Source organism: Varroa jacobsoni, unplaced genomic scaffold (genome assembly GCF_002532875.2).
Source record: "Varroa jacobsoni isolate VJ856 unplaced genomic scaffold, vjacob_1.0 scaffold_677, whole genome shotgun sequence".
NCBI lineage: Eukaryota > Metazoa > Arthropoda > Arachnida > Mesostigmata > Varroidae > Varroa > Varroa jacobsoni.
Genome location: NW_019213579.1, coordinates 119,310 through 130,985, shown reverse-complemented (window position 1 = coordinate 130,985; position 11,676 = coordinate 119,310). Strand labels below are relative to the sequence as shown.

The 11,676-nt window shown below is 42.1% G+C and overlaps 1 protein-coding gene across 3 annotated transcripts in view; it reads right to left on the bottom strand.

Annotated features, from left to right (window-relative positions):
- Window positions 1-11,676, bottom strand: part of LOC111262592 (uncharacterized) — a 129,460-nt gene that overhangs the window by 28,669 nt on the left and 89,115 nt on the right. The window lies entirely within an intron of this gene.

Below are 11,676 nucleotides of genomic sequence, written 5' to 3'. Positions count from 1 at the left end.
ACCTAGTCATAGTAGTGCGTTACCCCGTCTCAACAACGCTTAATGCCCGTACCGGACGAAACATTAATTTGTTAATAGTACGTTATACTGTACTGAAAGACGATATAGTGCGGTGCTAATTTGCGCCGATTTACAAGCGTGAACGATCTGATCCAAGGTCTGATTATCACACTATCTAGTCAGACGATATAGTGAAGCGGACGACTTTGACGACTCTGGTAGTGTCAGACAAAAATGAGCTCCCGTCGCCACCGTGTTGTATGCGATCAGAAACGACCCGCGCTTTATGGCCACTCCGTGAATAGAGAACATACTCGAACAGGGCACCAGATGGGAACTGGGCTACAGCCCCAGCTAACCTCCAGAAAGTGACTGTATGGCGATTCTACTTCCTCGAAGTCCATTCTGCTTCTTGCGTCAAACTTTTTGTTAGATTTCTTCATCGGGATGAAAGGGCTAAGCGTATACTTTTGGTAGATCGATTTCAGTCATTAAAACCGCGACAAACTGGCGAGCATTGCAAATGAGACCTTGCAATGCTCGCCATTGATGAATGGTTTATGAGCTGTCATAAGATGACTTCATACTGAAAAGTTGTAGTAGGATTGTATTGAAGGAATTCAACCGGTACGTTCTACTTATGACTATTTCTTGCTGCGCTATGAATGAAGAAATGATGCCGGCTATGGTCCGTACGTTTATAGATCTTGAAGATTCCTTTTTTCCCCTCTCTCTGAAAGAACGTTGCTTTGGGGCTCGATCGAAGGGCGCTATAGCGTAAGTATCGATGGAAATCATCTTTATTCACAAAAACAACATTGAAACCACTAGACTTGATCGATAAGACAGAATGGCGCCGAGCACACGACCTACGCTTTGTAAGCTTTTAACGAAATCACTAACCAAAAGAAAACCTAATCTGTCCTCGGGATGCACACGTCAATGCAATGCGTTACTGTTCCCGTTATCGTCGCTTGGCAATTACCTTCATCGGGTGCTTCGCTAATGTACTGTCATTATTCATCGGATGAATCGCAGCAGCGAAGCAGCCGGACAAAACGTTACTACGAACACAAGACTTCAGATGACCACCAGAATACTACTGGTGTTGCTGGCAACATACGACTGCGTTCTTCGTTCCGTCAACGCATCTACGGATTTTCCGTTTTGTTCTTCATTGCCTTTCTCTACTATGCCGTTTGCATCGAGAAGAGCTCCTCTATTTAGGAGTCGAAATCTTGCTCCGCCTGTCAGGCCATAGGTGCACAGTTGAGGGGGCCTGTGCGTTTGCGCTGAGTCGTGTGACGTTTACGGAAAACCGCTGATTGGACCTCTTCTCTTTACGGTTGATTTAATTTTGGAAATGTTTAGACGCGCCCGTCGACCTGTTTAAAACTAACTTTACAGACATTTTCGAATTTAGCAACTAGACGCGACAAAAGAATAGACAAACAGTTTTTTTTTTTGTCTCGATTTCTGCCTTCTGCAGTGGATGCCAGTGTCTGTCAGCTCGCCGGTTTACCACTCCCCCACCCCATTAACCAGCGACAAAACTACTTCTCGAGAAATTTGTTCAAGCATTTAGAGGGCGTGGCTGTTATCTTCTTATCAAGCATTAATAGACGATTTCGAAATGGATTCTCTTGCATAGCTCGCTAGTACAAGCCCTAGAATCAGGGAAATCCTATGAAAGTTAAGGTAAATTAAATTTGCACCCTTTCAGCCATTCGGATACGAGGCCGCGTATATTCTAGAATTGATACCGATCCAAAACAATAACTATATTGTTCGTATTTCTCTTAGAAGCTGACCGCGTTCCCTTTGTACTTGTTAGGAGACTGTGAGCAATAGAGCTCAACGCGCTACAGCCGGACCTGTTCACAAAATCACAAGTCTGCGACAAAACAGAAATGTTCTGCGTTCAATAGGAGTAAAAGTGACACCTCCCAAAACATTTTACGATATATTATAAAGCGTTTATCCTTCCTATAGTGTGTAAGTTATAATTCCTTGATCTCGGATGTGCCGATGTCTGGATTAGTTTTTCTGATAAACAAAAACCAAATGAACATTTGAAAGCAGCGTCTAAATTTGTTACAAAAAAAAAAGGCCTTATCCTTATCTCGGACCCCCAGATACCCATTTAAACGCGGGCATTAACACATTAAAGAACGTTTGGATCGTTGCGTTCCGAACGTACTACGTGTCGTTTTCCTATAACCTTTTATATTTTGCAATAAAACATTTCACGCTTATTTATGAGATAGAGCGCTGCTATAGACTAAATATTTTCTCTATTTCGATTAATCTGATAGCCTTTCGGTTATTTGCCCTTGTTGAAATCTCTATCCTACACATACTCAACAAAAGACGCGTGCAGCGGTCCGCGGTCCGGTTATTATTACTATTAATAATATTATCATTTGTGAAAATAGATAATTTCTAATTGTTTTTTTTTTCACGATTACTATGCTCGTGTCCAAAAAATAAAAATTATACAGTAGACTCGAAGGTATACGATGCTCTATGAGCTTCTTTAACAAGAACGGTTGCGGCGGACTCGCTGTTAGAAAGATAAAAATTAACCGGTGCTCGACCCACGTATAGGATATAGCCTTGATGAAAATGCTTTCTTTTGTAGATTCGTTGGGGTTAAGCGATGAAAAGGTACTTTTGTGGGCCAGAGTGACCTGCCGTCATGCTACAACGGAGATATTTTGCAGGAAAGGGGTCCGACGATCAGTTTATTATTCATCATGGATAAACAAGAAACAGAATTCAGGATAAGATATCTTTTAATTCAAACTAAATCGTCGAAAAAATTGCTTTGGAGGTATATTATCAACTGGTCGTATCGATCACTGTGCATACGGATGCAGAATAAATTTCCAGCTTACTTCGACTGATTTTTTTATTGATAGACTATACATTTTTTAATCAATTATATTCAGAGTGTTGCATTCGTCGGATCATTAAACGGTTTGAATTTACTCTGTTGTTCTATTTCTTTACGCAACAACTTGCAAATATCAATTATTTCTGTATTAGTAATTTTATTGCAGGCCCCGCAGTTTATCCCCGCCGTACAAGGCTCAGTCCTTCAACTAATCAGATAGGTAATAATAATAGCAACAATCGGCAATCAATATGATATCCCTCTCGTTATAGTATGATTTTTCTTCTCTTGTAGTAGAATTTTTTTCGGTTTATTTATAGCTCCTTGTACCGTTTATGAGTCTCTTTATGAGGCATCGACCATTTAACATGCGGCGAAATAATAAGACATTGAAAACGATAAGCCGCTGTTATATAGGAAATCTGGCTGAAGTAACTCCTTTTCGATGAGCCAGCCCACCTGGAAAACCTGTCGACCGATGGAATATATCGCCAACTATCAGAATGAAGACCACCAAACTGCGACGCAGCGCCGACACGTACATCAATACATCGAACCTAGCCGCAGTCATCGTTGTCCTGAGAGAAAGAACGGATCGGTTTAACACTGCAGGAGGGAAATGTCGAACTGTTCGCGGTAAATCTGATTTTCGCCAAATAACAATAGAGCTTCAAAAAGCGCCGGAGCGCGCATTTTGCAAGTGACAGCAGTGTATTGGAATTTTACTAAAGCAGAAACTACTAGCCACAGTGTGTATGGACGGTTTAAACGCTTTAAAGACAGACCGATATATAGCGTGTTGTAAAAGATGTACAGGTTCAGTTTCGAACCTCGGTCACTGCTCATTTTTCGTTAATAACAAACTTCGCGGGGAACAAGTTTCTGCTGCATGCCATTGGCTAGAGCTCATACTGTCGGGCCTTGGCCATTGAAATCCACCTGGTAGCACGTCTAAATCAAGTTTCAAACAAAATTCAGACTAATTGGCACCCAACAGCGACCGTCATCGATGAGCAGCGACCCCGCATAGATCAACGGTCGAGCGACGGTGGTAACTCCAGACCCGATTCACGAGTTTTGCTAGCAAATAAACAACAGCAGCAACGACTGCACCGATTACGTCGCTTATTGACGACGCATCTAAATAGTTTTACCATTCATCGAATTACCGATGTGTCGTCGCTTGGACGTCGGCCTGTCGCAGAGCAGCTGTTGTACTGTAACGCTATAAGGGCAGAACCCTTATATGTTGGGTACGCTAAACTTGGAAACGTTACAAACAGCCCACTTGGGCACTAAGTAGGAGCATCGTAGAGACAGATCTCTTTCTATCCAAGCGGCAAGGTCACAACGCAGCGGTTACCGTGACGATATGGCGCCGTACAACAAACGTTAAAAACTCCACACCTAAGCTTTTCCTCTCATTGAAGCACACGAAGCCGAATACGTAGCTAATACCTCCCCGTTCATCATTTATTTTTGGCTAGAACTATTGCCGTACAAATGGCCAGCTAATGTTTTTGTTGCTGTTGCCTTCACCGATATACAGCGGCGCTGTCTATCTATTATAAATCTTCGGCACCCTTATAAGGAATGGTGGCCAGCGTCGATGCCGACGCAGTGTACCTTTACACAATGGCAAGTAGTCGCGGCGGCCGTGGCAAAAAGCGAACTCTATGAATAAGTCGTAAATATTTTACCTCAGTCAAATTGCAAAACGGTAATAATGAGTTTTATCATCGGGTATTAATTGTGTTGCCTAGACTATTCTGAGACCGATTCGACTCTGTTTATAGCTTTGTCGTCGCTGATGAAGTCGACCGCATTTCTGATGCGACTGTGGCTCCGATAAGCGCGAAACATCACCGTATAGCCGGGCACGCTCGTGATGGGAACTGCTCTTTGATCCGGCCGATACGCACACATACAGGCAGACTTATCATTGTTCTTTCATAAGGCCATTTTCTGTGCTTATCTTTGATTAGTGGTGAATGTTGAGGTGTTTCATTCAGTTTGAGAGATACAGACAGGATCCGTATCGATACGTATATAAGCCAATACGTTAATCCACTCTTGTGTTGGAACTTTATATTACCACCTAACACTTCGGATTTTCTAGAAACCAATATCGAACAATGAAATTGCTTAGAATACTAAAAGTAAGCTAGCCAGAGATGGAAAAAGCGGACGAAATTAAATCTGTAGGTTTTTGATAATGTTGTGCTAATAACGCAAAAAAAAGTACGTAATCACAGCGCCCGTATAATACAGACAGATAAAATAGAGGTAATTCTTTTGCTTCATTTGGGTGGGCAGCATTGTAAGCATGCCACAGGCCCCCAACTCAGACGTTATTCTTTGTGTCGTTTGGCCGGACGTCTCTGATCGTTTGAAATTATGCAGACGACAGATAGCTGCTGCAGCTGCCGCCGCCGCCGCCGCCGTTTTGTCGCTGCTGTCGACGCGTTCCTGTGAGTAGCCAAGTGGCGTCTGCTGCTGTTTCTGAGAACAACGAGGGGAGAAGGACTCGCTAATCGGTACTGGGAGATCTACACCGAAAATATGACGATTATTGCAGCTACTAGTTACAGAATATATATATATTCTTCGTCATTTTTGGGTTTATGATGCTTGTCGTCATCGTCATCGTTTTGGCTCATTTGGGCAATTTCATCGCCGCTCATGACTTCTTTTCCTTCTTCTTCTTCTTCTTCTCGTTGCATGATTTTTTCTCGTGCAGACCGTTATACATACACACGAACGTATGTGTATCATATATGAGAAATGTTTGCTTATCCTGTACACCTGCTTAGATCATTCATTGCCTTGTTCATGAAAACTGATATGAATGAGCCAAAAAAGAAATAAAAACTTTTTTCGTTAATATTTATTGTCAAAATTTCAGTAGTAATAAAAGCTTTGAATGAAAACGATAAGGCATGTGTCAACGAGGCTGAGAGAAGCATACAGCTCAGAGAATCGAATTATCCTCACCACACTCCGAAAGATAGGTCTGAACCAAAATGGGCACATGTTATATTTAAAGCTAGTTTGTATGACTGCTGGACTAAACAGAAGCGTAGAAAAACATATTTCGATGAGAATTAACCTTATTTCCTAGTTGAACCAGTCACAAAGACACATTTGTCTTCTGCTTTATCTGTAATTTACCGAGATGTTCCTCAATGCAAATACAGCAAATGGTTTCGAGTAAAAAAATATGTACACTTACTTTTAAAAATATTTTTACATCGCAGCTAAATTGAAAATGTATACGTGTGCTAGATTCGTCGTTCATTTTAACTTTTTATAGCCATACACACACGCATATGTATATATATATATATATATATACGTATAGGGATTCGTGTCCAGTTTTCTTACGCTAGGTGTTTCCCTCTGCTTTGGAGTAACTTTGCATGCTGATCGATTCTCCACAATTGACCCTATGAAACACTGCGGGAGTTGGATAATTTAGATTGGAACTATAGTTTCCGGTTGATTATCATGTTTCTTTCACAATTTCATAAGCATCCCGCCTTATGATACAATCCTCAGTTTTTGGATTAAGTTCCTACGCCAACTTAGTCGCTAGCGCAGGAACAACTAATCGAGAGGAACGGAACGGTGAGATTTGCCAGCATCCACTGGGGATATGGCAGGTCATCCGCCATTGTGCGTTACATACGGGAAATCGTTCATCAAGCCCGGTTGCTTAGCTGCTGCTTTTCATATAATTTGATACGTCTTCGTTACGGGGCCGTTCTAGCAAGCAACACGTTAGTAGTAGAGTAGGAAACGTTAGGAAGCTTTCTTCCATGTGCCTTATATAACTGTACACACACGCAGCGCTAGCGTCGCTGGAACAATACGGTACTGCCCCTCGATTTCGCTGTCATCGTTCGGTGGAAAACAACAAGCAGCCGTACTAATAACCTCTTTCCCGTTGAAGCTCGTCGTGTTTTGTCATGTTTTGCGACATAATAACTAATGGAATGGTCGTACCCACCATTAGAACAACGGCAACAACTGGCTATTCGTTTACTCGTCTTACGCATGCGACCAGTAAGAAGAGAAAGGTGTAGAGACATCAAATTTATTTCTTTCATATCTCTTCGATTGCGACCGTACCGGCAGTTAAATACAACTAACGGTTACTGTAAGCGAAAATGCAGTTGAACGGAAATGTTCGTCTTTCGGGCTGAACACAACTGTCCACGCAAGCTACGCTTGCCAGGTTCGTAAAGAAGAACGAACCTTTCTTCAAACATGGAAGGTAACCCGGTTGATCGCGTGTCGTTAACTCGCTCCCTTTCGTTCGACGAGTTGAGAAGGCAGCGAAAGTGGCATCTGGTGCCGTGCGTCAACTGCTAGCGTTTGCCAGCGAAGCTAGCCGTACATGCTGCTAATGTTACCGGCACGACCATAATTGTAGAGCTCATGTAGCAAATGTATGACGCGCCATCATCTCCTGCCTTTTTTGTGTGTTACATGATTAGAGAACATAGGAAAGATCGATCAATTTGCTACAAAGACGTTAGAGTAAGTAGCCGATGGCGAATACAAGGGCACGCAGTTAAGATCACCATTTCGGACACATCTTAATATAAGTGTGTCTGTTGTTGCGTTCATTCCTGATTCCCTATTTTTTTTTAAGAACAACCAACAAATGCACCCGTCTCCGAGATCGAAGGCGGCCGCTGAAGTCGTCACAGCAAGCAAGATCGAGGCTGGCTTTGTGCACGTATGTGTGTTTCAGGCAGGTAAAATCATAGATAGTAACAATTTGAGCCACCGATAGACATTAGCGGCGAAATATATAGCGGGAGTTTGAGAAATATTGAGAGAACGACATGGGCAGAACATGTCGAGAGAGTACAGATCGCAATAACATGCCTGCCTTTGAGCCGTGACGTTTGCTCATATACGTATATATACGCCATCATGCTATACCGTGGTGCAGAAGATGTCCAATAAAGATTGTGTAGGTTCAATTGAAACTGTTAATATTGTTTTGAGGAGAAGTATGTAATCCTTTGCTAGAACAGCCAACAGCGGTAATAATATGAAACAAATCGTTTCGAAAGATAAACGAAATACTATAAAAGTTAAAAAAATCTAGTTTTATCTTCGGCTAGAGTTTTAGTATCATTAAATCAGTGTTATTACTTTTCGAGTAGAGCCAAGCTCTCTTTACTGTTCGCGAAAAGATGTTTGTATCTGAATAGCAATAATAAGAAGTACCGATATGCTTGTTACTCATTGAGGCCATACGATACAATGCAAAAGAAAAACATCTCCAACTACTACCAATCGGACGTATCAGTTGATGAAAAAACTATTCGGACCGAATAATGATAGAATACATCTTAATAGTGGAAAAATGCCTAGCATGCTCAGGCCATTATTCTATACTTCAGAAGGTTTACTCTGTTCCTATGAGCAATGTAAAAGGTCGCTTCAAGTTCCCTCCCTTCCTACCATGAGCTGCTCTACTTTTGCTATTGCTCTTACTGGATTAGGTCCTCTAGGGCAGGCTTTAGGCAGGAAAAGAGAAAATTTGCCCCGAGCATTATGCTAACTAATAGTGCTGATACGCACGTTGACAATGCGACGTCGACGTTCACGTGTTTAGTCGAATAATGACAAGGATATCGGTTTCGAAAGCGAACTGATTTTGGTTGGCTATCAGGACTACTGAGCGATACACCCATTGTAAGCCAGCTCAGGCTAACACGGTGAAAATTACGCCTGAACAAATAATAGTCATCATCACGAATGCTGTTTAGTGCCAATTGTGTTCCTGTTTCACACAAAAACAATTTCACGCGTCGAAAACAAAAACAGAATACTACCAATGTAATGACCACTAAATACCTCAGTGACGACATACACCTAAAAACACTGCTGCCCCTTTCTTGTTGCTGAACACCAGCTTATTTTTAGAAAACTTGGAAAAAATCTCATTTTTCACAGTATACGTACTAAATTTTTTGCCGTCCCTACTTGTGCATGTATAGAGAAACTTCGTTACCTAATAGTATAATCCTTTACCTGGTCAAATATAGTGGTATTACATCAATAATATCGACAACGATAGTCATAATAATAGTAATAGTTATAATAAAAACTATCCTGGTAGGGGCTACGATTAGCTTTACACAGTGGCTTCATTTAGCTCTAGATAGATACGTTCTTGTGTATCATTTTAGTTGCTATCGGGTAATACTAATCAGGTAGGCGAGATGCTAGACAAGCGAAGGAAGACAGTGCATGTACTTTTGGTAAGCTGGACATCGGCTAGTGTCAATGTGGCCAACAATGCGGTTCCGAAACGTTGCAGACTCCCAGCCATATGTGTATTTTGCGTTTTGTTGCACCGGTTTGGGATGACTCGCCGCGCTAAAGGCCAACACAGCGCGCTCAGACACACAGCAAATCATACGATACTGCCGAAAATAGAGCAACTATCGCATTCTGATAAAGCACTATCCGTTGCCAACTGTAGTTCTTGCTCTTTTCTTCCTTCTGCTCGTTGCAGCCAGTTTATTCCAATTACCCCTTGCCCCTGAAGAGAACGGCCCATTTGCTTTACCTAAATAGCTGCCCGCCAGTGCCTATTGCATCCTCTCACCGTTTTGGTCCTATATTGCCTTAGCAGTGCCGGAACTTTTACCCAAACAATTTACTCATTTCCCATACCACTCATCGCTTTCTCCCCGCCCCCCTCCCCTCTACTAGAGGCAAACATCTTCTTTCTTGACAGCTTTGTTTTTCCCTGTTGTTTTTTTTGACTTCTGGTTGTCATCATCAGTCTGCATCACGTTGGTGTAATCAACGGCGACCACACCGAGACAAGTTCTACTCCGGTGGTCAAACGTCCGCGTTATGGCCAGCTAAAGGGGTAAACCAATACGGAATGACCAGCAACGAACGATAATATATATTATATAAGCGTATATAAACGAACATAAAAGCGTTTACGGTTAAATTTGTATTTGATGTTCGGCCGTTCGACTGCAATAACATCGGTGTGTCCAGTGGGGATGAGAACTGTATCCTTAGGTAAGCACTTACCAAAAGCACAAAAGCAGAAGGCAACGTAAAAAGGATCAGGATGAGCTGACACAAACATTTGTTTCCACTAGGATCATTTTACCACCACTGCTATTTCTGTCAGACACCAGTCTTCAGCGAGAGAAAGCTTAGTAATACATTTTTAGATATAAGGGCACGCAATGTCGCAAGCCCTAGATCTATATTCGTCGATTTTGAACAAATCTGCAAGGCATATAGTAAGTTCAAGTTAACAATGGAAGAATTCTGAAGAACCGTTCTAGTCGTTTACCGTTGCCAATAAACAGGTTGTAAATTCATATATTTACTTTCTTAAATACACAGCTGGCTATATTGACCGGCTGCCTACTCCCTGGACGCTTTCACTAATATTACCATGTCCCTCGTAATTTCAATCAAACCTAACCACATTATTGTCGAAACGACCTAACGTTGCCTGATAATATTCGATAACGTCATATTATAAACAGGAAACGACGAGCATAGGGCGTATAAATGGCATAGCAAATTAAAGTTATCAGGTGTTATAGTTAACAGCTTTGAGAGCAGTACTAGCCGTCTGAGAAAAATGTCCGACGTCAACAACTCCAGAAGAAAGCTCAAAATATTTTTAACAAATAGAAAAAAAAATGGCAGAAGGGAATCTTTCTCTTTGATAGCATGTTACTCAGAAAGCTTAATTTTAATTGAATTGTGCAATGGCATCGAGGTTAGCAATGTAAATGCAGTGAGCGCGTGTAGTACGCCACTGCCATTATTTGTACAGGATAACCTGTGCAATTTACCGAAAAGGTAGAGTTTGTCGGTCACGACAACAAAAGTGCTGGCCATTGAAACTGCCGATGTTGTCGGCTCTTCAGTCAGCTGCTGCTTGCGCCCGAAGCAAACGTGCTTGAACTATTCGACGATATAAAAGCACCTCGAATGTGGGTGGAGGGGGTATATAGTACTTGCAGGGAGCCGGTAATCAAACGGTGTCAAGAGGTCCACGCATACAGGGTCCTACTACCAGTGCTACGGAAAACGCCGGCCATTGACTAGCTAGGTTAAATATATAATAGCGTACATAAGCAGGGTGCTACGGTACAATCGGAAAATGTTGTGTAGTATTTGCACTTTTTTCTCGTAACGATCTCCTAGTTGTTAATTTCATTATCGTTGCTGCGTCAACAATGCACGTCAAGGGAAGGACCCCACCGGTTGCGGGATGGCCCGCGAGCACCTAGGAAAGCAGTGTAAACACAGGTAGCAGGTGCAGTATCTGAATAGACAGAGGTTTGTCGGCGAGCAGATGGGCGAAGAGGCACGGCCCGGTGCGAAAGATTTTGTTGACACATATGACGTTCTGCTCATCGCACTATACGAGATCATGGCGGGACCGAAGAAGCAAGTGTACTACCGGACAGAGAAATACACTTGAGAAATAAAAAAATGTACAAGAAGATGCATGTTTAGTTGTCGTTGATTCGAAGACGTAAAATGTGCTAGTAGATGATAACAAATGCTGCGCGCATATTGGTACTGACATTGTTAGAGTCACTATCGATGGTCGTTAACGAAAGGGGCAGTGACGATAACGCGTAAAAACCTTACGTGACAAAGTAAGCTGAAGCTTCTAAAATTGCTAACGCAATCTAAAGCAGCGTATTTAGAAAATGAGCAGGTCGGAAAAGGAAGATCGTAGCGATTATCGTCATAATCAT